Source organism: Hemiscyllium ocellatum, chromosome 17 (genome assembly GCF_020745735.1).
Source record: "Hemiscyllium ocellatum isolate sHemOce1 chromosome 17, sHemOce1.pat.X.cur, whole genome shotgun sequence".
Taxonomy (NCBI): Eukaryota; Metazoa; Chordata; class Chondrichthyes; order Orectolobiformes; family Hemiscylliidae; genus Hemiscyllium; species Hemiscyllium ocellatum.
The window spans coordinates 48,630,040-48,650,792 of record NC_083417.1 but is presented as its reverse complement, the minus strand read 5'-3'; positions in this window follow the sequence as shown (position 1 = coordinate 48,650,792).

The window sequence follows — 20,753 nt, the reverse complement described above, 5'->3', positions numbered from 1 at the left end:
GGAGATCTCAGACTACTTTGCAGGCTTAACTGGAAGCAGTAGTGCAGTTATGAGTAAGTGGCACTGACAGCAAAACATGAGCGATCAACCTAAACCAAGGCTATTTGAGGGAATTGCTTCACCCACTATTTTGGGAGATGAAGTTGAAAATTTTATTTGCAATGATCCTGACTATGCACCAGATGGTATTAGTTCAACTTGAATCAGGATTTTATTAATGAGTTGGAGCTCATTTAGTTCATCAGATACGCGCTCAAATTAAAGACTATGAAACAACTTGCAGAACATGTCGAATTTCATTTGAAACCTGTTTCAAATTATCCTGAAGAATAACATTTGTTGGAGAGTAACCTGAGATGAGGATAGAGCCTAGCAGTTGATTTCAGAACAGCTGTTGTGTGGTGCACTAAGTAAAACACACATGCTCAGCTGCAGGCCGCCATTTTTGAACTAACTTTATTTACACCTCCCCAACAGAGACAACAGCAGTGAGGCAGCTGTAATTTACTATACTGCCTCCCCACTTAAGAAAACTTTTTTATTACATACAAGATGATACATACACTTAAGTTCCAAGAATAAAATATGATTATATCAACATCAACAAATTCCAAATGTTTAAAGGGTTTGATTGCATATTTGTTTTTATCTTAATCAAAACCACAGCATATGTGACTAATACTGCCTGAGTAATTACTTATCAAATATACTTTTCCTTGACATCACCATATGTTCAACAAAAACATCATTTATGACAAGATAATCAAATGGCCAATTTTTTTTTCTTTTTCCTTCCTGTATAATTTCAATTAATCTAACTGGCTCATTTGCCTTTCTGTCTGGGTATCTTCTTCAATATCTGTTAGCTTGATTCTGCCCGCTCAACATCTCTGGCAGTGATGACTCTGAACACTGATTACCAGCTCCACTTGATGGTTGGGATCATGGCCATTGATAAGTTTGCTTCAATCAAAGACTCTGATCCATTTTGCTCTGCAAGTGGATTCTATAATACCAGAAAGCTTTCACTTATTTCTTATTTTCACTTTAAGCTATAAGAGGAGTTTGGACTATAGGAGATTTATCCTTCTTTCCCTTTGTTAAATTTCCTCATTCAAGAAAATCATCCACATAATGCAGATACTCTCCAAATATTACTAAATATCACTGACCTATGGCACTCTGGAACACTGCGGGAGTAGTTGACACCCCAAATGGTAATCTTTCAGAGTGATACACCCTTGGTTTATATGAATGGTAAGCAGTTCCTTGCATTTATTTGTCAGTTAATTCTAAGTGCAAATATCCATCCGACACATCCATCTTACCCTTTTAATTAGTAAATTAGAAAATATAAACCTTTTTTAAAAGAGGCACTAAGCTTTTTTGACCACAGTCTCTCTTTTTAGCAATGTTTATATTCTGTACCACCAAATAACTAAATTAGAAAAAACAGGTCTTCAGTAGTGGGCAGTTGTTTCTTGTTTGTTTATAATCTCCTCATATCCAATCATACGTTTGGAATTACCACAAAGCGTGTGCCATTCATTGCCCTTCACTTTAATTGTCCTACCTCTCTAATCTATTCAGCTCTTTACTAACTGCTTCTAGTTGTTCATAAGTCAATTATACATTGTCCTTTATCTTGACTTCAGCCTTGCAATGTTCAATTTTATCATCTCCTTGTTGCTTAAAGACGACTTTCTGCTATATTAGCACTTCCTCAATGAAGCTATGTTGTTATGGATCCCTAATATGTTAACACAGTTTAACCAAATTTCCTTAAATTATCCACTTCCCATCAGGGAGCTTTTGTTCTCTTTTATAAAGTTTATATTATTGCCAATGGCAAGATAGCATATATTACTGCATCCCACTCTAATACTAATTTCAGCTAATTCTGGAATACTGGCATTGTAAATGGAATCATTGTCAGTCCAGCCACATGAAGGAATGGAACTTTGGGATTTTGTGAATATACTTGAGATGACAGACACTGTTGCAGCTGTAGTAAGATATGGCTCTCCGACTTTCATTTTTACTGTGGACAAGGCAGCATTTGCTTCCCATTCTTGAAATGTATGGCTTGCTATGCCACCTCAGTGGGCAGATAAGAGTCAGCTACTTTGCTGTGAGTCTAGAATCACATGTAGACCAGACAAGGTAAGGACAGCATGCTTCCTTCCCTGAAGACATCAGTGAACCAGATGGGTTCTTCCAATAATTATTTAATGTTTCATGGTCACCATCATTGAAACAAGTTTTTAATTGATATTAAATCCCACCAGCTGTTATGGTGGCTGTTATGGACTGAACCAATCCCCTAAAATTATATTGAAAAGATAGCCCAGACCCTAATGTTCTCTTACTTTAAAAGTAAGAGCAAGGCATTGCATTCCAGATGCAATTCAATTGATCAAACTACTTGACTTTAAGCACAACACACTTTATTTTTACACTACAGTTAAAATACAGACAAAATAAAAGAATTGACTTAATGTAACTCTATTAAAATGCCTAACAAAAGAATATATATATTAACTACCATCTGTTCCAATATAGTAATATCCCATAAACATGCCCTTGGCAAAGGCAAATTCCGTTGAATGGATTGTCTCATATGCAGTTCTAACAGCAGGAAGAAAACCCCAGCCTTTTACTGTAACAAAAAGAGGAAAAACACTGCCATGTACATTCAAGATCCCAGAAACTAGAGAAAGCTAAAATTTAAAAATCCTGGGTCTGTGGGAGCTTGAACCCAGCCATTGAAGCTGCTTCTGATGTTCCAATAATGTTTTTTAAAACCCAAGATCCCACATTGGCTTTGAGCAGAGCATTGGTTACCCCTGTTTCAATGTTTCTTCATTTAAACAAAAGGACAAGATATAATGCCTAAAGCCATTGTATCGTCACAGTGGGATTTGAACCCAATCCCCAAGGGCTTTGCCTGAGCATCTGGGTTACTAGTCCAGCTAAACGCCCACAATGCCCACAATCGCTTAATCTTGACTTTACTGCTCACAAAATGAAAATCTTTTTCCATATCCATCACATGCACAGATGAGAATTTCCAAACTCTTGAACTATGTTTAGGTTAACCTTGACATGGTGCATGGCTGAAGCCAGAAGCTTTACCATGACATCGAACATGACTGTTTCTTGCACCTGCATGCATCCTGGATAGACATGACTTTCTAACAGGCGTAACACTTTGACTGGAAATGGGGACAACTTATTGGCGCACACCATGGTAATTGATTCTGGGATAATTATCTTAGCTACCGTGGCTGGATCTTGCTAAAATCCAAATCCCCTGCTGTGTCAGGAAAAGAATCCCCTTACAATTTTCTACTATCTCCAAGGCTGTGACCTCATTGCAGGTTTCCTGCCATGACAGCTCAATGACTTTGTTTGAAAGCTTGACCTGGATTTTATTGTTCTTTTGGCCTCTCGCAAATCTATCTCTAAAATTGATTTCCAAGTTCATGTCAAACCAATTGTAATGAGAGAGTTATTTCATTTCAAGAATGTACTCGGAGACAGTCGCACATAGCAGCTGCTTCCTTGCACAGAATGAAATGCTCAGTGCAATCTCATTCTTAGTCTTGTCAGAATGAGTCCAGCATCTCATTGTTCTCATTCTTCTCAGAAAATAGTCCATATTATTGAGGTCGTGCAGGCAACATTGATGAGACACCACCTTAAAGCATCTGGTCCTACCATGGTGAGGAACAATGTATTTCATCTCCTGTTTTAATCGTATTCAGCCAAATATGTAACCTTCATTCAGAATTACACCAATCTTTTTGGTTAGAATTAATTTCCTCATTATTTCCAAATATGCCTTCAGGGCCAGTTTGTTCGATTATATACTGCACCAACTCATTTATACCTGAATACAATGTAGAAATCTTTCAAGTTACCCAAACCCCGAAAATCAACCTTAGGAATTCCAAACAAAAGGAGTCTTATTTTAACACTTCATGAGAGAAATTTCATTCTATCAATATCACCATCTTTCTGTTGTGTATTGTACTGAATAAAACTAACATGATTGCATTTTTAAGAGTCATGTTTAACATTTCTGAAATACCTGTGCTATTATCTCTTTAGTATTAATTTGTTTTTATTTGAATAAACAGAGCTTGGAAATTTCACTTCAGGATTGTGGATCATGTAGAAGTGTTGGAATTCTATCTTTGCATCTAATTAATGCCCTGTAAATTAATTTTTGGCCACTGACTCTGCACTTCATTCTAATATGTATTCACATTCAGCCCCAACAAATATTATTTCTAAATCTGAAAAACTTGTCTTGCTACAGCACCATCCTTGAGACTAGCTGCTGCTTTTAGTTGCTTATCAATGGCATTAGCCTTCTCTTTGTGCATGAGTGTTCCTTGCACTCCTAGGATTCTGGGTAATCCAAGATGAAGGATAGGAAGAAGTTGTGGCTGGAACACAGTGCTCCTTTTTTTGAGGTATTTTAGGTATTGGAGATGATTTCCTCAAATTCCAGGAGTAGCAATTACTGTTTTATAAGTGGCTGCATTGGTTGGAACTTTGAGAGAAAAGATTCTAAATAGCGGCACTTAAAAAAGGAGGAAGACAAACAAAGGCAGAGACCTCATGGTCAGAGAAGGAAACCAACACTACTGTCTGACACAAGGCTGAATCTGCACAATTATGGCCTTTGCTGTTCGACTTCAAGTATCTTTGGACATCAGAACGTGTCTAAGAAACATGAACAAACAGTGAAATTCACAGCTGACCTTGGAGGAACCTGTGTGGGAGAGCTCACAGCACAGATGTTAGGTGCATGGTTTTTATATGTAACCTTGCTGTAAATCAGCAATAGTATGTAGAATACGTTCTTTTTTTAAATTATGTTTTACTGAGATTTCTTGATTAATTTTTTAAAAAGATATAACATAGGTACTATGTTGGCCTGGAATAGTATTTTTTAGAGCAGTAAAACTGTTATTTTCTCGATCTGTAGATTGTTAAGGAGCAAAGGTGGCTTTTAGGAGAGTGATATGCTCCTCCTGTCAGATGTGAGAGACTAGGGAGAGTTTTATGTCTGCAGTAAGTGTGTTTGGTCACGAATCCTATCAGATTGTCTATTGATTGTGGTTGAAGTGGCAGTTAGGGGTAATGAGGAATTTACAACAGCTAGTGAGTGTGATGGATGGTAATTGTAGGAAGGGATAAAAAAAAACCACAGATACAGTCAGAATAGTAGGTTAACTTCAGGAAAAGTAGGAGAGGTAGGCAGGTAGTGCAGGAGTCTCCTATGGCTATCGCCATCTCAAACAAGAATGCTGTTTTGGAAACATGGGAATTGATGGACTCTCAGAGAAATGTTGCACAACCAGCCAAGTTTCTGGTACCAAGACTGGATCTAATGTAACAAGGGGTATGTCACGTTCCAAGCAGTCGATTGTGACAAAGGACTCTCTAGTCAGAGGCACAGACAGACGTTTCTGTTGCTTGCACCGAGAAATCAGAATGTGTGTTGCCTCCCTGGTGTCAGGATCAAGTATATCTTGGAGAAGGTGCAGAATATGCTCAAAGGGGAGAGAGACCAGCAGGAAGTGTTGTACACATTGTAACTAATGACATAGGAAGGGAAAGGGATGAGATTCTCAAGGGACAATATAGAAAGTTAAGCAGGAATTTAAAAAGGAGGTCTCAGAGGGTAATAATATCTGGACTACTCCTGGTGCTCCGAGCTAGTGAGGGTATGAATAGGAGGATAGAGCCGATGAATATGTGGCTGAGGAGCTGGTGTATGGGAGAATGATTCACATTTCTGGATCATTGGAATCTCTTCTGGGGTAGAAGTGACCTGTACAAAAAGGACAGATTGCACCTGAATTGGAAAGGGACTAATATACTGGCAGGGAGTTTTGTTAGAGCTGCTCAGGTGCAGGGTGGGACTCAGTGGCTTAGCGAGGAAAGAGATCAACCTGAGACTGGTACAGCTGGGAAAAGGAGTGAGTCAAACAGCCAGGACAGGCAGGAGCTAAAAGAAAATATGGTCAGACTGATAAATTAAACTGCTTTTATTTCAATGCAAGAGGTCTAACAGGGAAGGCAGATGAATTCAGTACATGGTCAGCCTAGGGCTGGAATATCATAGCATTTACAGAAATGTGGCTCCGGAATGTACAGCTCTGGCAGTTTAATGTTCCAGGATACAAATGCTATAAGAATGTTAGAAAAGGGGGGAGCAAGAGAGGAAAGGGAGTGGCATTTTTGATAAGGGATAGCATTACGGAGGATATTTCTGGGAATACATCCAGGGACATTATTTGGGTGGAACTGAGACATAAAATGGGGATGATCACTTTATTGGAATTGTATTATAGACCCCCTAATAATCAGCGGGAAATTGAGAAACAAATTTGTAAGGAGATTTCAGTTATCTGTAAGAATAATAGGGTGGTTATGGTAGGGGATTTTAACTTTCCAAACACAGACTAGATTGCCATAGTGTTAAGGGTTTGCATGGAGAGGAATTGACAAAAGTTTTCTGATTCAGTGTGTAGACGTACCTACTAGAGAAGGTGCAAAACTTAACCTACTCTTGGGAAATAATGCAGGCCAAGTGACTGAGGAGTCCGTGGGGAAGCATTTTGGGGCTGGGGACCATAATTCTATTAGTTTTTAAATAATGGAAAAGGATAGACCAGACCTAAAAGTTGAAGTTCTAAATTGGAGAAAGGCCAATTTTGACAGTATTAGGCAAGAATTTTCAAAAGCTGATTGGGAGCAGAAGTTTGAAGGTAAAGGGACGGCTGAGAAATTGGAAGCTCTCAAAAATTAGATAATGAGAATTCAGAGACAGAATATTCCTGTTCGGGTGAAAGGCAAGGTTGGTAGATGTCGGGAAAGTTGGAAGACTAGAGAAATTGAGGTTTTTAAGAAAAAGAAGGCAGTACATATCAGGTATAGACAGCAGAGATCAAGTAAATCCTTAGAGTATAAAGGCAGTAGGAGTATATTTAAGAGAAAATCAAGAGGGCAAAAAGGGGACATGAGATAGCTTTAGCAAATAAGGTTAAGGAGAATCCAAAGGAATTCTACAAATACATCAAGGACAAAAGGGTAACTCGGGAGCAAACAGGGCCTCTCAAAGATCAGCAAGGCGGCCTACGTATGGAACCACAGGAGATGGCAGGGAAACTAAATGAGTATGTTGCATCAGTGTTTACTGTGGAGAAGGACAACGAAGGTATAGAAGTAGGGAAATAGATGGTGACAACATGAAAAATGTCCATATGACAGAGAAATAAGTGCTGGATATCTTAAAATGCATAAAAGTGGATAAATTCCCAGGACCTGATCAGGTGTACTCTAGAACTCAGTGAGAAGCTAGGGAAGTGATTGGTGAGCCTCTTGCTGAGATATTTTGTATCATCGATAGTCACAAGTGAGGTGCCGGAAGACTGGAGATTGGCTAATGTGGTGCCACTATTTAAAGAAGCTGGTAAGGAAAAGCTAGAGGACTATAGAATAGTGAGTCTAATATTGGTGGTGGGCAAGTTGTTGGAGGGAATCATTAGGAACAGGATTTATATGTATCTAGAAACTCAAGGATTGATTAAGGATAGTCAGCATGGCTTTTTGCATAGGGAATTGTGTCTCACAAACTTGATTGAGTTTTCTGAAGAGGTAACAAAGAGAATTGATGAGGACAGAGCAGTGGACGTGATTCTGATGGACTTCAGTAAGGTGTTTGACAAGATTCCTCATGCCAGATTAGTTAGCAAGGTTAGATCACAGAACACAGGGACAGCCATTTGGATACAGAACTGGCTCCAATGAAAAAGATAAAGAGTGGTGGTGGAGGGCTGTCTTTCAGACTGGAGGCCCGAGACCAGTGGAGTACCACAAGGATCCATGCTGAAATTCAAAAAACACTGCTTTTCATCATTTACCTAAATGATTTGGATGTGAGCATAACAGGAATAGTTAGTAAGTTTGCTGATTTTGCCAAACTGGAGGTGTAGTGGACAGCGAAGAAGGTTACCTCAGAGTACAATAGGATCTTGATCAGATGGGCCAATGGTTTGAGGAGTATCAGCTGGAGTTTAATTTAGATAAATGTGAGGTGCTGCATTTTGGAAAGGCAACTCAGAACAGGACTTATATACCTAATGGTGAGGTGCTGGGGAGACTTGCTGAACAAAGAGACCTTGGAGTGCAGGTTCACAGTTCCTTGAAAATGGACTCACAGGTAGATAGGATAGTGAAGAAGGCTTTTGGTATGCTTTCCTTTATTGAACAAAGCATTGAGTATAGGAGTTGGGAGGTCATGTTACAGTTACATAGGACATAGGTGAGGCCAGTTTTGGGATATTGTGTGCAATTCTGGTCCCCCTCCTATTAGAAGGATATTGTGAAACGTTAAAGGGTTCACAAAAGATTGACAAGGATGTTGCCAGGGTTGCAGGATTTGAGCTATTGGGAGACGCTAAATAAGCTGGGGCTGTTTTTCCCTGGAACATCGGAGGCTGAGGGGTAACCTTATAGCGGTTTTTAAAATCATGAAGGGCATGGATAAGGTAAATAGATAAGCATTTTATTCTTATTTAAGAAGCAAGCAGGTAACTAGAGAAAGGATTGGTCCACTAAAGGATAATGAAGGAAGGCTGTGTGTCAAACCTGGGAGAATGGGTGAGATTCTGAATGATTACTTTGCATCAGTGTTCATTGAGGAGAGGAACATGATGAATCTTGAGATTAGAGATGGAAGTTTGTTTAGTCTGGATCACATTGACATAAGTAGGGAAGATGTGTTGGGTAGGCTACAGGTTATTAAGGTGGACAAATCCCCAGGACCGGATGGGATCTATCCCAGGTTGCTGAGAGAGGCGAAAGAGGAAATAGCTGGGGCCCTGACGGATATCTTTGTGACATCCTTAAATGCAGGTGAGGTGCCAGAGGACTGAAGGGTTGCTCGTGTTGTCCCCCTGCACAAGAAGGGTGGTGAGTATATTCTGGGTTACTACAGACCAGTGAGCTTGACATCAGTAGTGGGAAAGTTGATGAAGAAGTACTGAGGGATAGGATCTATTTATATTTAGAAAGGAATGGGCTTATCAGTGATAGGCAACATGGTTCTGTGCAGGGGAAATGGCGCATTACCAACTTAATAGACTTCTTTGAGGAACTGACTAAGTTGATAGATAAAGGAAGGGCTGTTGATGTCATATACATGTACTTTAGTAAGGCGTTTGATAAGGTTTCCCATGGTAAACTAATGGAGAAAGTGAAGTCACATGGTATGCAGGGTATTCTAGCTAGGTGGATAAAGAACTGGTTGAGCAATCGGAGACAGAGAGTAGTAGTTGAAGGGAGTTTCTCGAAATGGAGAAAGATGACCAGTGGTTTTCCACAGGGATCAGTGTTGGGCCACTGTTGTTTGTGATATACATAAATGATCTGGAAAAGGACACTGTTTGCAGATAACATGAAGATTGGTGGAGTAGCAGAAAGCATAAGGGACTGTCAAAGAATACAGGAGAATATAGATACTCTGGAGAGTTGGGCGGAGATGTGGTAGGATTTCAATCCAGACAAATGTGAGGTGATGCATTTAATCTATTCTAATTCTAATAATGCACTAATTCTAGAGTGAATTATACAATGAACGGAAGAGCCTTGGGAAAAGTTGATGAGCAGAAAGACCTGGGATTGCAGGTCCATTGTAAACTGTAGGTTGCTGCACAGGCAGTTAGAGTGGTCAAGAAAGCATATAGTATGCTTGCCTTCATTGGGTGGGGTATTGAGTATAAGAGCTGGCAGGTCATGTTAAAATTGTACAAGACATTGGTTCAGCCGCATTTAGAATACTGTGTACAGTTATCAAAAGGATGTGGACGCTTTGGAGAAGGCGCAGAGAAGGTTTACAAGGATATTGCCTGATATGGAAAGTGCTCACTATGAAAAGAGGTTGAGCAGATTAGTTTTGTTTTCATTAGAAAAAGTAGATTGAGGGGGGACCTGATTGAGGTTTACAAAAGCATGAAGGGTATAGACAGGGTGGATAGAGACCAGCTTTTGGGGGGTGAAGGATTCAATAATAAGAGGTCATGATTTCAAGGTGAGAGTTAGAATGTTTAAGGGGGATACGTGCAGCAAGTACTTCACGTAGATGGTGGTGGGCATCTGGAACATGTTGCCAGCAGAGGTGGTGGAGACAGGCACGGTAGATTCATTTAAGATGTGTCTGGACAGCTGCATAAGTAGGTGGGGAGCAGAGGGATACAGATGCTTTTAGGAAGTTTAGACAGTAGATTTGGATCGGCTTAGGCTTGGAAGGCAAAAGGGCCTGTTCCGGGGCTGTAAATTTTCTTTGTTCTTTGTTCTTTGTCTTTTCCATGGGGTAGGGGAGTCTAGAACTTGAGAGCATAGATTTAGTGTAGGAGGGGAAAAATTTAAAAGAGACCTAAGGGGCAACATTTTCATGGAAAGTATGGTGAGTGTATGGAATGAGCTGCCTGGCATTTGGATGGGTATGTGAATAGGAGGTGTCAGAAGGATGTGGGCCAAGAGCTGGCAAATGGGACTAGATTATGTTAGGATATCTGGTCTGCATGGACAGGTTGGACCAAAGGGTTAGTTTCCATTCTGTATATCTCTATGACTCAGTGATGTTTAAATGAATCATGGCCAATCAACATTTGCTCAACCACAGGTAGCCACTATTTACACCAACTGAACAGAGAGGACAGCAGAGATTTCAGCTCTTCTGAATGAAGAATGTCAGTCCTGCGGATCATATACTTTTCTATTTGGCACTCCAAGGTCATGTGTAGCACAGCCAGTGAGAATACAACTCCCTCAAATTTGTTCCAGCAGATTTTCTGATTTCAGCAACTATCCTGGGAGGCTCTCCAGACCCAATATTCTGATAAACCTCTCTTCCTTTATGGATAGACACCCATTGCATGGGGAATGTGGCCCTGTGGTTATGCTACAATCAGTTTGAGAGCAAATCATAAATAGGGCTTAAAGGGAAGTAGGCTGACTAAATAGGCAGTGCAGATGGTGCCAACAAACTTGCAGACTCCCGTCATAAGGCTAAGATCTAAAAATGCTGCAAAGAACTGAGGCCCAGTTTGATGCTAAAGGGCATTTATCTGTCAAATCCCTGTGTTAATATTGCTGTTTCTTATATTTCTATCTCTGGGACCTCTGGTCAATATTCTGCTGTCGACTCATAACAAGAGATAGCTATAATCTATTTCACAAGGAAATTTTGCACTGACTAGAACAATCAGCTTTTATTTTATTTGTCTCGGCTGGATTCAAACTCAGGTCTAAAATATGCCTGGCAGTCATGCATCTACATTGAAAGTTACAGCTGAAAACACATACATATGAAGCCCTGTTTGGAATGTCAACATATTTGTGAAAATTGTCATATCTTTCAATCACTAAGTAAGCACTTATCACAGTCGCATTGCATGCTGCACAAACTCTATTCATTTTGATATCATATATTCTTTGCAGAATATTAAATATGTCTTTATATGAATTGTGGATATGTCCTGCTATCAATTAGTAATTGTGATTTCATCAGTGGAATAACAAACATCTGTACATTGAAATTACACATCTTGATCTTCAAGTAAATGTTAAAGATTTATTTGAAAGCAATGGGGAAAGCCATACACAGTCGGTTCTGATATAACAGGATAGTCCCATTCTCATGCAATCTTGCATTATAAGAAAATCACGCGATAGCCAGGCCATTTAAACTAATGGGGCCAGAATTGTGTTATGGCTAAAACATGTAAGGAAAGTTTGCGTTCTACAAATAACGTTCTAAATTCTTCAATCGCATTAAAACCAATTCACATGGAAGAAACATGTATTGTAGCAGAACTGACTGTAACCACCTGTGAATGCCATGTGAAAACATTTATAAAACTGACAAATCTGATGCACATTCCATCTTATATTAATCTTAAGGAACAAGAAAGGCAGTACAACACGAGACTCATACAGAAAAGAGGAACTTAAGGGAATATAATATTTAGGTCTGACCTTCACTAAAGCTCTCGCATTGAGCACTTAAAATAAATTGGTTACAAACTAATATTTTGTGTAGTTTTACAGAAATTATTCATCCGAAGGGAAAGGAATTGGCTGCAGGAATGTATATAACAGGCATGTATAATACACAGAAATGGAAAGTTGGAGATAACAATATTTTTCCCTCATGTCTAGATTAAACAACACTCTGTCCTCAATGCTTTCTCCTCTAACAAAAAGCAAAACAAAATCTAAAAATTGTACTTCAATTAATTTTCAGGTTGAACAACGAGCATCCTGATTCCCGATATTAACAAATATAAAATCAGCTCAAAGACAAAAGGGCTGTTTGAAATATATCAGTGAAATTCATTTTCTTTATTATTTACTGTCAATAACACACTGTGTGGGCTCATCATTTTTATTGATATTTGTTGATAATGAATCACTTCATCTGATTTGGTGAGAAGTTAATCAGGTTTTATGAAAAAAAATTGTTATTTGTACAGAGAGACCTTCTTTCTTTCTCTGTAGCAATTGGATGAATGCTCAGCAAAATTGACAACAGTAGGGTGATCTACTCCACCACATTATCACATTGAGGGTGAAGTTGAAAATTAGTGTATGTGTGAGCTTGCTGTGTGCAAATTAGCTGTATGCTTTCTATAGCTATGACTGTACTTTAAAAAATACCTCTTTCGCTAAGCTGGCTTCTATTCCGTTAATTTCAATGATTCCAAAATCAGTGGGTTCTGTACTATGTGGGCAACCTGAGTTAAGAATGAAATGTTTGGTTAGATAGAGTTCAGGCATATGCTTGTCTGATTAGAGTTTAATTCCTATTCACGCACCAACTCTAATTACTTGACACTCAGTCACATTCTCACCCTATTATACTCAACTGATATAAAACCATATGGACTCAAGCAGCCCTGCCAGACCCTGCTAAATATTAACAATCTGCTCCCGTGGATCTCCAATGAAGGAGTTTACTTTTTCTTCTCAGTTTTATAACATGAAATGGAGTAGAGTTTGAAGATATGTGATCCAGTATGTTTTTTTGGAGTAGGGTTAAACACTTGATCTTTCCTGAAAAGGCAGTAAAGCACCTACACAGTATATCAGTTGAGAAACAAATTGAGTGGTTGCAATGGCACTATTATTTAATGTTATCTATTGTTGAAAGCCTTATCAGTAACTTAATTGCTTCCAATTGATCCATTAGTTGTGGCTTAATTGTTTTTTCAGTGAAGAATTCAGATTACAGTTCAGCACATTTAATACAGAAAGTTTATCCAAGGTGAAATTCCAGTGAGACATGGAATTCCCAGCTGGGAGCTGAAGTGGGAGCCATTTTAATGGCTCAACTTCAACAGCACTGTTTTGGTCAGTGGCTGCACAGAGGCACTGACTGGTTTTGACCTGCAGTCTGTCATCTCCATGGAAGGTTTCTTTTTGTCTGATCATGGGAAACATGGGGAAGGGCTGGGTGATTGTAAATCCCCTGCCCTCATTGTCCTAGAAGGTATATTTTAAACTTTGCTGATGGGACCTCCACTGGGTTTCCATAGGTTTGCAAGCAGAACCTGCAGAAAAATCTATGCTCCTTAGATCGTTAAAAATTGTATCGGGATCCTGTTGACATCTTAGAACCCTAATTTTAATATATTCCTGAGTCTCCCACTGAAGTCAGGCAGTTGCCTCAATAAACCAGAAAACAACACCTGCATTAAAATAGATGCAGGTCAAAAAAGATCAATAAATCCACTGCTCAGATTTTAACTCTTCTCCAATGCGATTACCACAGGGGACTGAGCTAGAATTTCTCCTCCTACATCAACAATTGAAAACAGTATTGATTCCCGTGTTCCATGGAACTGCAAATTTACTGTTTCTTATGAGATTTTGACTTTTTTTCTGTTTTTATATCTCTCATATTTTCTTTAATGTGCAAAATATCAAAGCAATCAGGCAAGAAAATTGCATATTTTCAGTGGCAGCCTCGATATGAAGCTGGTTGAGTGACAGGAAATGAAAAGTAGTGATGAACACTTGTTTATCCGACTGGAAGATGGTATATAATTGGGTTTGAAATATGCTAGTACTAGGGCCACTGTTCCTCTTGATATATATTGATGACCAAAACATGGGTGTGCAGAGCACAATTTCAAAGTTTTCAGATCACACAAATCTTAGAAGTGTTGTGAACTATGAAAACAGTAAGTGATGCACTTCAAGAGGCCACAGAGAAGCTGGTGGAATTGGCAGACAAGTAGCAAGTGAAATTTGATGGTGGAGAAATGTGATGCATTTCATTTTGGTAAAAAGAGTCAAGAGAGGAAACATAAAATAAAGGATATAATCCTAAAAGGGATGCAGGAACTGGGGGTATATATACATAAAATATTGAAGGTGGTGGAGCATGCTGAGAAAGAGATTAAAAAGACACATGGGTTCCTCTGCTTTATATATATTGGCATAAAGTACAAAAATAAGCAAAAGTTATGATGAATTTTTATTACCAATAAAGTAGTACTATGTACAATTCTGGACACTTCACTTAAGGAAATATGTGGCTTTAGAGAGGGTGCAGAAAGGATTTTAGAGAATGGTTGCAGGGTTTAGTTCTAGTTATATGCATAGATTATAGCAGTTAGAACTGGCTTTCTTAAACAGAAGAATGACAGAGGATTTTATTGAGGCATTCAAAATCGTAAGGGATCTAGATAGAATGGAGGAGCTAAAACAGTTCCTATTGATGAAACAGTTAAGAGTCAGTGGACACCAATAAAGGTGAGTGGTGAAAGAAGTAATGATAAGATGAAAAGTTTTTTTATGCAATGGGTGGTTTGTTTCTGGAATGCACTGACTATGGTGAGAGCAGGTGTAATTGTGACTTTCAAGAAGAAAACATTTAAGCACCTGAAGAGAAGCAATTTGCTTTTAGAAAAGGATGAGGGAGTGGTTTCCATTTTGCTGTTGATACAGAAAGTCAGCATGGACTCAAAGGGCAGAACGTCCCCAGCCTCTGAACAATGTGGGCAATGGAGAGTCAATTGTGACCATGTGGTGAAAATGGAAAACTGAGATTCTCCACACTGACAGAAAAAGTGATTTTTGTACGTAAGTTTTTAATGGTTGGATGAGAAACACACTAGCGAGCAGTGAGAGGCCTATTCGTATTCATTAACATTTTATTATTACCTAATCTCACTTCATTTAGATTCAGGTTGCTATTTAATTAGACAGTGGGGAGAAGCTAAGAGGTCACAATTTCTGGCATAAGTGTCTGAGCAGGTGCCTGAGAGATGAATCTCTGGCATCTTCTCTGGTTTTCCATCTTGACCAGAACTTCCCAATGCCTCAGGACACATTCTTGCATAGTGACAATTTCATACATCAGGACCAGGTGCATCTCAGGGCTCACAGCTTGCTTTCTTAACATTCACTCACTTATGAAGATGCAAACACCTTCACTGTTTTGCCTTGCCTTTTTGTGTAGTAGCACATCAGTCAGAATTTAAAGGCTAATGTTATTTTATCTTGTCCTGTTTTATGACAAAGACAAAAAGCCAGGCAGCTTGTGATGTTTGCTAGTAGTGATCAATGAAGAGGAGTTGCTGGATGGAACTGTTTTATGTCAATGTCACGCCTGGTACAATGGGTCAGCAACTTACGTGGAAACACAAAAAATATGCTGCAACCAAGTAGCCATATGTGAAAATCATACGGGAGTAGTCATCATTCAAGTCAAGAAGGACTGCCTTCAGTCAGAGAGGACCAGTACAATAAATTGTCCATAATCAGTCATGGGATTAGTCAAACCAATTGGCCATTTGTGGCATTCGGGATCCACATCACTACAGTATGGGATGTAGGCCATGGTCAGTCCTGCAGGTCTACTGCCACCAGTCTGGGGAGTTACAGTAAGCCAGTTGGAGAGGTGCATCAAGATCAACGGGGGTTTAATTAGTCATCAGCCATGGCTGTCCATCCAAGTTGGTGAGGGGAGTGAGCCACTGGCACTCCTGGGAGTCCGTTCACTGAAAGTTCAGGGGACTTATCTGGGAGTAGTATGGGAGGTGAAGAAGTAAGCCATAGGGATTGGAGGCAGCATGCTGAGATGCAGAGGGAATAGCGTTTATGAAGAGATGTAATTCAATATCTTAAAGGGCGATGATACAGCCTGAGAATCGAAGGGAAACACGAGAAGGGGTTCATCAATGGTCACCATGTCTCAGCTTTAATACTGGACAGTTTATGTTTGACATAACTAAGTTTATGCCTGGGGCTCAGCAGATAAAGTATGGTTTGCGATTTTTGACAAGATTGGTAGCTCAGGTTAAGGTTCAGGTTGTAAGTTTGTTTGCTGAGCCGGTATGTGTGATTTCAGACATTTCATCACCACGTGAGATAACATCACTAATGAACCTCTGGTGAAGCACTGGTGTTCTGTCCCGCTTTCTATTTATGTGTCTTGGTCTGTTGTGCTGGGTGATATCATTTCCGGTTCTTTTTCTCAGAGATTGGTAAACGGGGTCCAAATTGATGTGTTTATAGATGGAGGTCTGGATTGAATGGCAGGCCTCTATGAATTCCCGTGTGTGTCTCTGTTTAATCTCTCCTAGGTTGGAGGTGTTGTCCCAGTCGAAATGGTGTCCTTCTTTGTCTGTGTGTAAGGATACTAGTGATAGGGGGTCATGTCTTTTGGTGGCTAGCTGATGTTCGTGCATCCTGGTGGCTAGTTTTCTGCCTGTCTGACCGATGTAGTGTTTGTTACAGTCCTTGCAGGGTATTTTGTACATGATATTCGTTTTGCAAGATGTTGGTGTAGGGTCCTTTAGGTTCACCAGTAGCTGTTTGTGTGTTGGTAGGTTTGTGGGCTACCATGATGCCGAGTAGCTGGTAGTCGTCTCCAGGATGTCTTTGATGTATGGTAGTTACTGGGGGTGTTGTGTTTACTTGTTTGGGTTTGTTGTTTAAGAATTGATGGACTGTGTTTATCAGGTATCTGTTGTTCTTGAATTTGCTATATAAATGTTTTTCTTCTGCCGCTCGTAGTTCCTGGGTGCTGCAGTGTGTTGTGGCCCGCTTAAATAGTGAACTGGTGCAGCTCCATTTGTGGAGGTTGGGATGATTGCTCCTGTCGGTGAGTATTTGGCCTGTGTGTGTTGCTTTCCTGTAGACACTGCTGGTCTGTGGTTCTCCATTAACTGTTCGCTCCACTGTGATATCTGAGAAGGGGAGTCTTGTTGTTCTCCTCCACTTCAGTGAAATTTATGCCAGTAAGGATATTGTTGATGATATTGTACATTTCCTCTAATTTATTCTGTTTCGCAATGACGAAGGTATCATCCATGTAGCAGACCCAGAGTTTGGGTTGGATAGTGGGGAAGACTGTTCGTTCAAGTCTCTGCATCACTGCTTCTGCTAAGAATCCTGATATCAGTAATCCCATGGGTGTTCCATTGATTTGTTTATCAGTCTTTTCATTGTAGATGAGGTGGGTAGTGAGGCACAGGTCTATGAGTTGAGGATGTTGTCCTTGCTGATGGAAATGCTGCTGTCTGGTATTTGTGTCCTTGGTTCATCTAGTAGTGAGGTCAGTGTTTCTTTGGCCAGGCTGATGTTAGTTGATTAGAATAAGGCCATTACATCAAAGGAAACCATGACTTTGTCATCTTCTAAATTGGTGTCTTTGATGATATTCAGGAATTCTTGGGTGTTGTGGATGGAATGGCATGAGCCTTCTACTAGGTATTTCAGTTTATGGTGAAGTTCCTTTGCTAGCCTGTATGTCAATGTGCCAAGGAGTGAGACTGTGAGTCTGAAGGGGGCTCTTGGTTTGTGCACCTTAGGTAATCAACTTCTGTGGACCCTGTGCTGTATTTCATCCTCATCAGAATCACAACAGTGCAATGGAAATGAAAGTTGTTACAACCACATTCACCCCAAGCAGAGTCAGAGTTTACTTTTTATCTGAGAGGTTGCAAGTTCTACTTACAGCCAATGTGAGGCCCTTCAAATGGCTTTAGCAATGAACAGATACTCAGATAAAAGGAGTACAGATTAACAATATCTCAGAATTCTGGATGCAAATTGCATGCATTGAACTATCCTGTTGACCACAATCTCAAAGATGTTATTGAAGATGACAAATGAATCCAAGTAACGGCTATGAAGCAGCAGTAATGGCAAGTGAGCTGTAATGTTACATCTAAATTCTTCAATTCACAAACACATTCCATGATCTTGCAGCCTGCACAAGGCCCAGGAGCTACTCAGCTCATATCCTGCACAATAAAATGTCCATGTCTTTATCTTAAATGAAAGCTGCCTTTCTTGAATTGGGATTGTGAGGTTCTCATTTTTCCTACCACACGTAGTCTCATACTGTACGTTTGCCAAAATAGCTGTGAGCAGAATATATCTGAATCTGGTTAAGAATGTGGAAGATCCACATAGAAGCATCCCATTGCCCTCCTTGTCTGAGATATCCAACATTTGCAATATTTAAGTGTTAATTGTGTGTGACTCTTGAATGATCATGTCACAGAGGAGCTGCTATGTTTCTGATATTGCCCCTCCTTGGCTAACTGGTACCAACCCTGGTGGATCCAGGCTCAAAGGCTGTGGCTGTCTTTGTGCCCACCGCACTAAGAGTGTCCACAGGAACAGATGAAGTACACCTGCATCTGAAAGCCCACGGTCAGCAGCGCCCTCCTGCAGATGTAGAACAGCCTCCTAAATGCAGAGATCCCAGCCTGAGGTGCCCACATGATGCAGTGGAAATGCAGGAAACTCAAAGTCAATCAGCTCCCATGAAATGCCGTGCAAGTAAAAGATGAGTGAGCCACACTCGGCTAAATTATGAGTCAAAGTGCTATATCAGGATGCCTAGCCCACTTGCAATATAACACATGCTTCCACTGGGACCAACAAGAGCAATAAGCTGTCTCGCTGATTTCAGATTTCTCAGCTTGTCAGGGGTAAGGGTTCATTGCAGTACAGTAGAGTACAGAGTAAGAGTGCCACCTTACTATTGCTCCAGACCAACAAGGGTACATGACAACCAGGGAGGGTCTGTGAGAGCTGCCATATTGGCCTGAGTAGGAAAATGAGGAAGTTCATCAAAAAGAATGTTACCACTATCACACATTATTCACCAGCACAGTTACTGGCTTTGCCAATCCTGACAGGACTTGTTTAGAAACCGTTATCAATGAAACTGGAAAAGATATAATCTTTTGCTCACTGTGAATGTTTTCAAGCCAGAGAGGCAATCAACTCTGTTATTCCAATGTAAATGTGCAGGTGACTAGTCTACTGTTTCTTCATGTTCCTTCTTGTTTAGAAATATTAAGGTTATAGACTTGTGGAAGTCTTCCCAAAATCTGATGCTCCATCATTCAATCCTGACAAAGTTTGATGCTTGTTTGGGTGCTGTGGACAGGACAGCTATCATTCAGATAAGGTTAGAATACTGAGTGGCACTAGAGCTGGCTAGCCTGTCTACCTGTAGCTGCAGCTAGAATGGCATTAACACAAACACACAGCTGATGATGAAAAGTGAACATATATTTACAACTCTGTTATTCTAGTGGCAAACAAGTTTCACTGCATCTCCTATTTGTGCTCTCAGAAGATTTTGTTTTTCCTTTCCCCTCTCACAATATTTAGATGTAGTCCCAGCTGCAGGGTGGACACTATGTTGGAGGGGATCTGCCCTATAGTGGAGCGTGATGCCCTTGAGATTTTTGGACTGACAACCTCTGTGGTGTTTTTGGCTTCAGGGCTCAGATGTGCCGAGGGTGTTCTGACCAGATGCAGGTACATCCCTATCACTTTGGACCTCAGTAGGGTTGATGGTCATGTGTAGGGTGGAGGTGGAGAGGCCAAGTACCTCAGGAGGGGCCTGGGAATGGCTTGTATGTGGCTCTACCTCCAAGAGGGTGTCTATTGTCTCCTTGTGAGGGAGGAGCATCTACAATGAGGTGAAGATTCCATGCTGCCCTGGCACCTTTATTGGTGTTGGTTGGAGAGGAATGGAGTGCAGCTCTGTGTGTATGGTGATAGCAATGAGTGCACCGGACTGGGCTTACCATGGCAGCCGTCAACATAACCATGGCGACAGCCAGACATACGTGCTGGAAGGAGAACATAATAAATGGCATTGGTGGACTCCTTCAAACTGGTCCACTTTGCCAAGAATTTCCAACAAACCCGTCGCTCCTGTGTTTATTCTTGCCTTTGAATGTAGTTTTTATTGGCCAACACCATGAGGTTCACTCCTGCCTGGGGCTGAGAAGAAACCTGCTCTCTAGGAGCCATTTGAGTGACATGCTCACTAGCATAGCTCCCGACTCAAATCTAGCTAAAGTACCCACTGAGGTGTCAGTGACCTGAGCTGATGGAGGGTGGAGATGGAGCCTGACAGGTGTGTCTTCTGAGAGATCCCTGCCTCCTACCAGATGGAGGAGGAGGCTGATGGTCTGCACTCTTTGGGACAGATGTTTTGGGGGTGTCACTGGTTCTTGTGCAAAGGTAATAAATAGTGGGGAATGACTTGCAAGATAGACGTGCAAGTTTGAGCTTGTTAGGAATATGTTCACAGTGCTAGTAATGGGAGAACAGTGCTTGACGATGAATCTTATTGGTTGCCAGGATGTGGAGATCTTGGCATCATGATGTGAGCAATGTCTGTC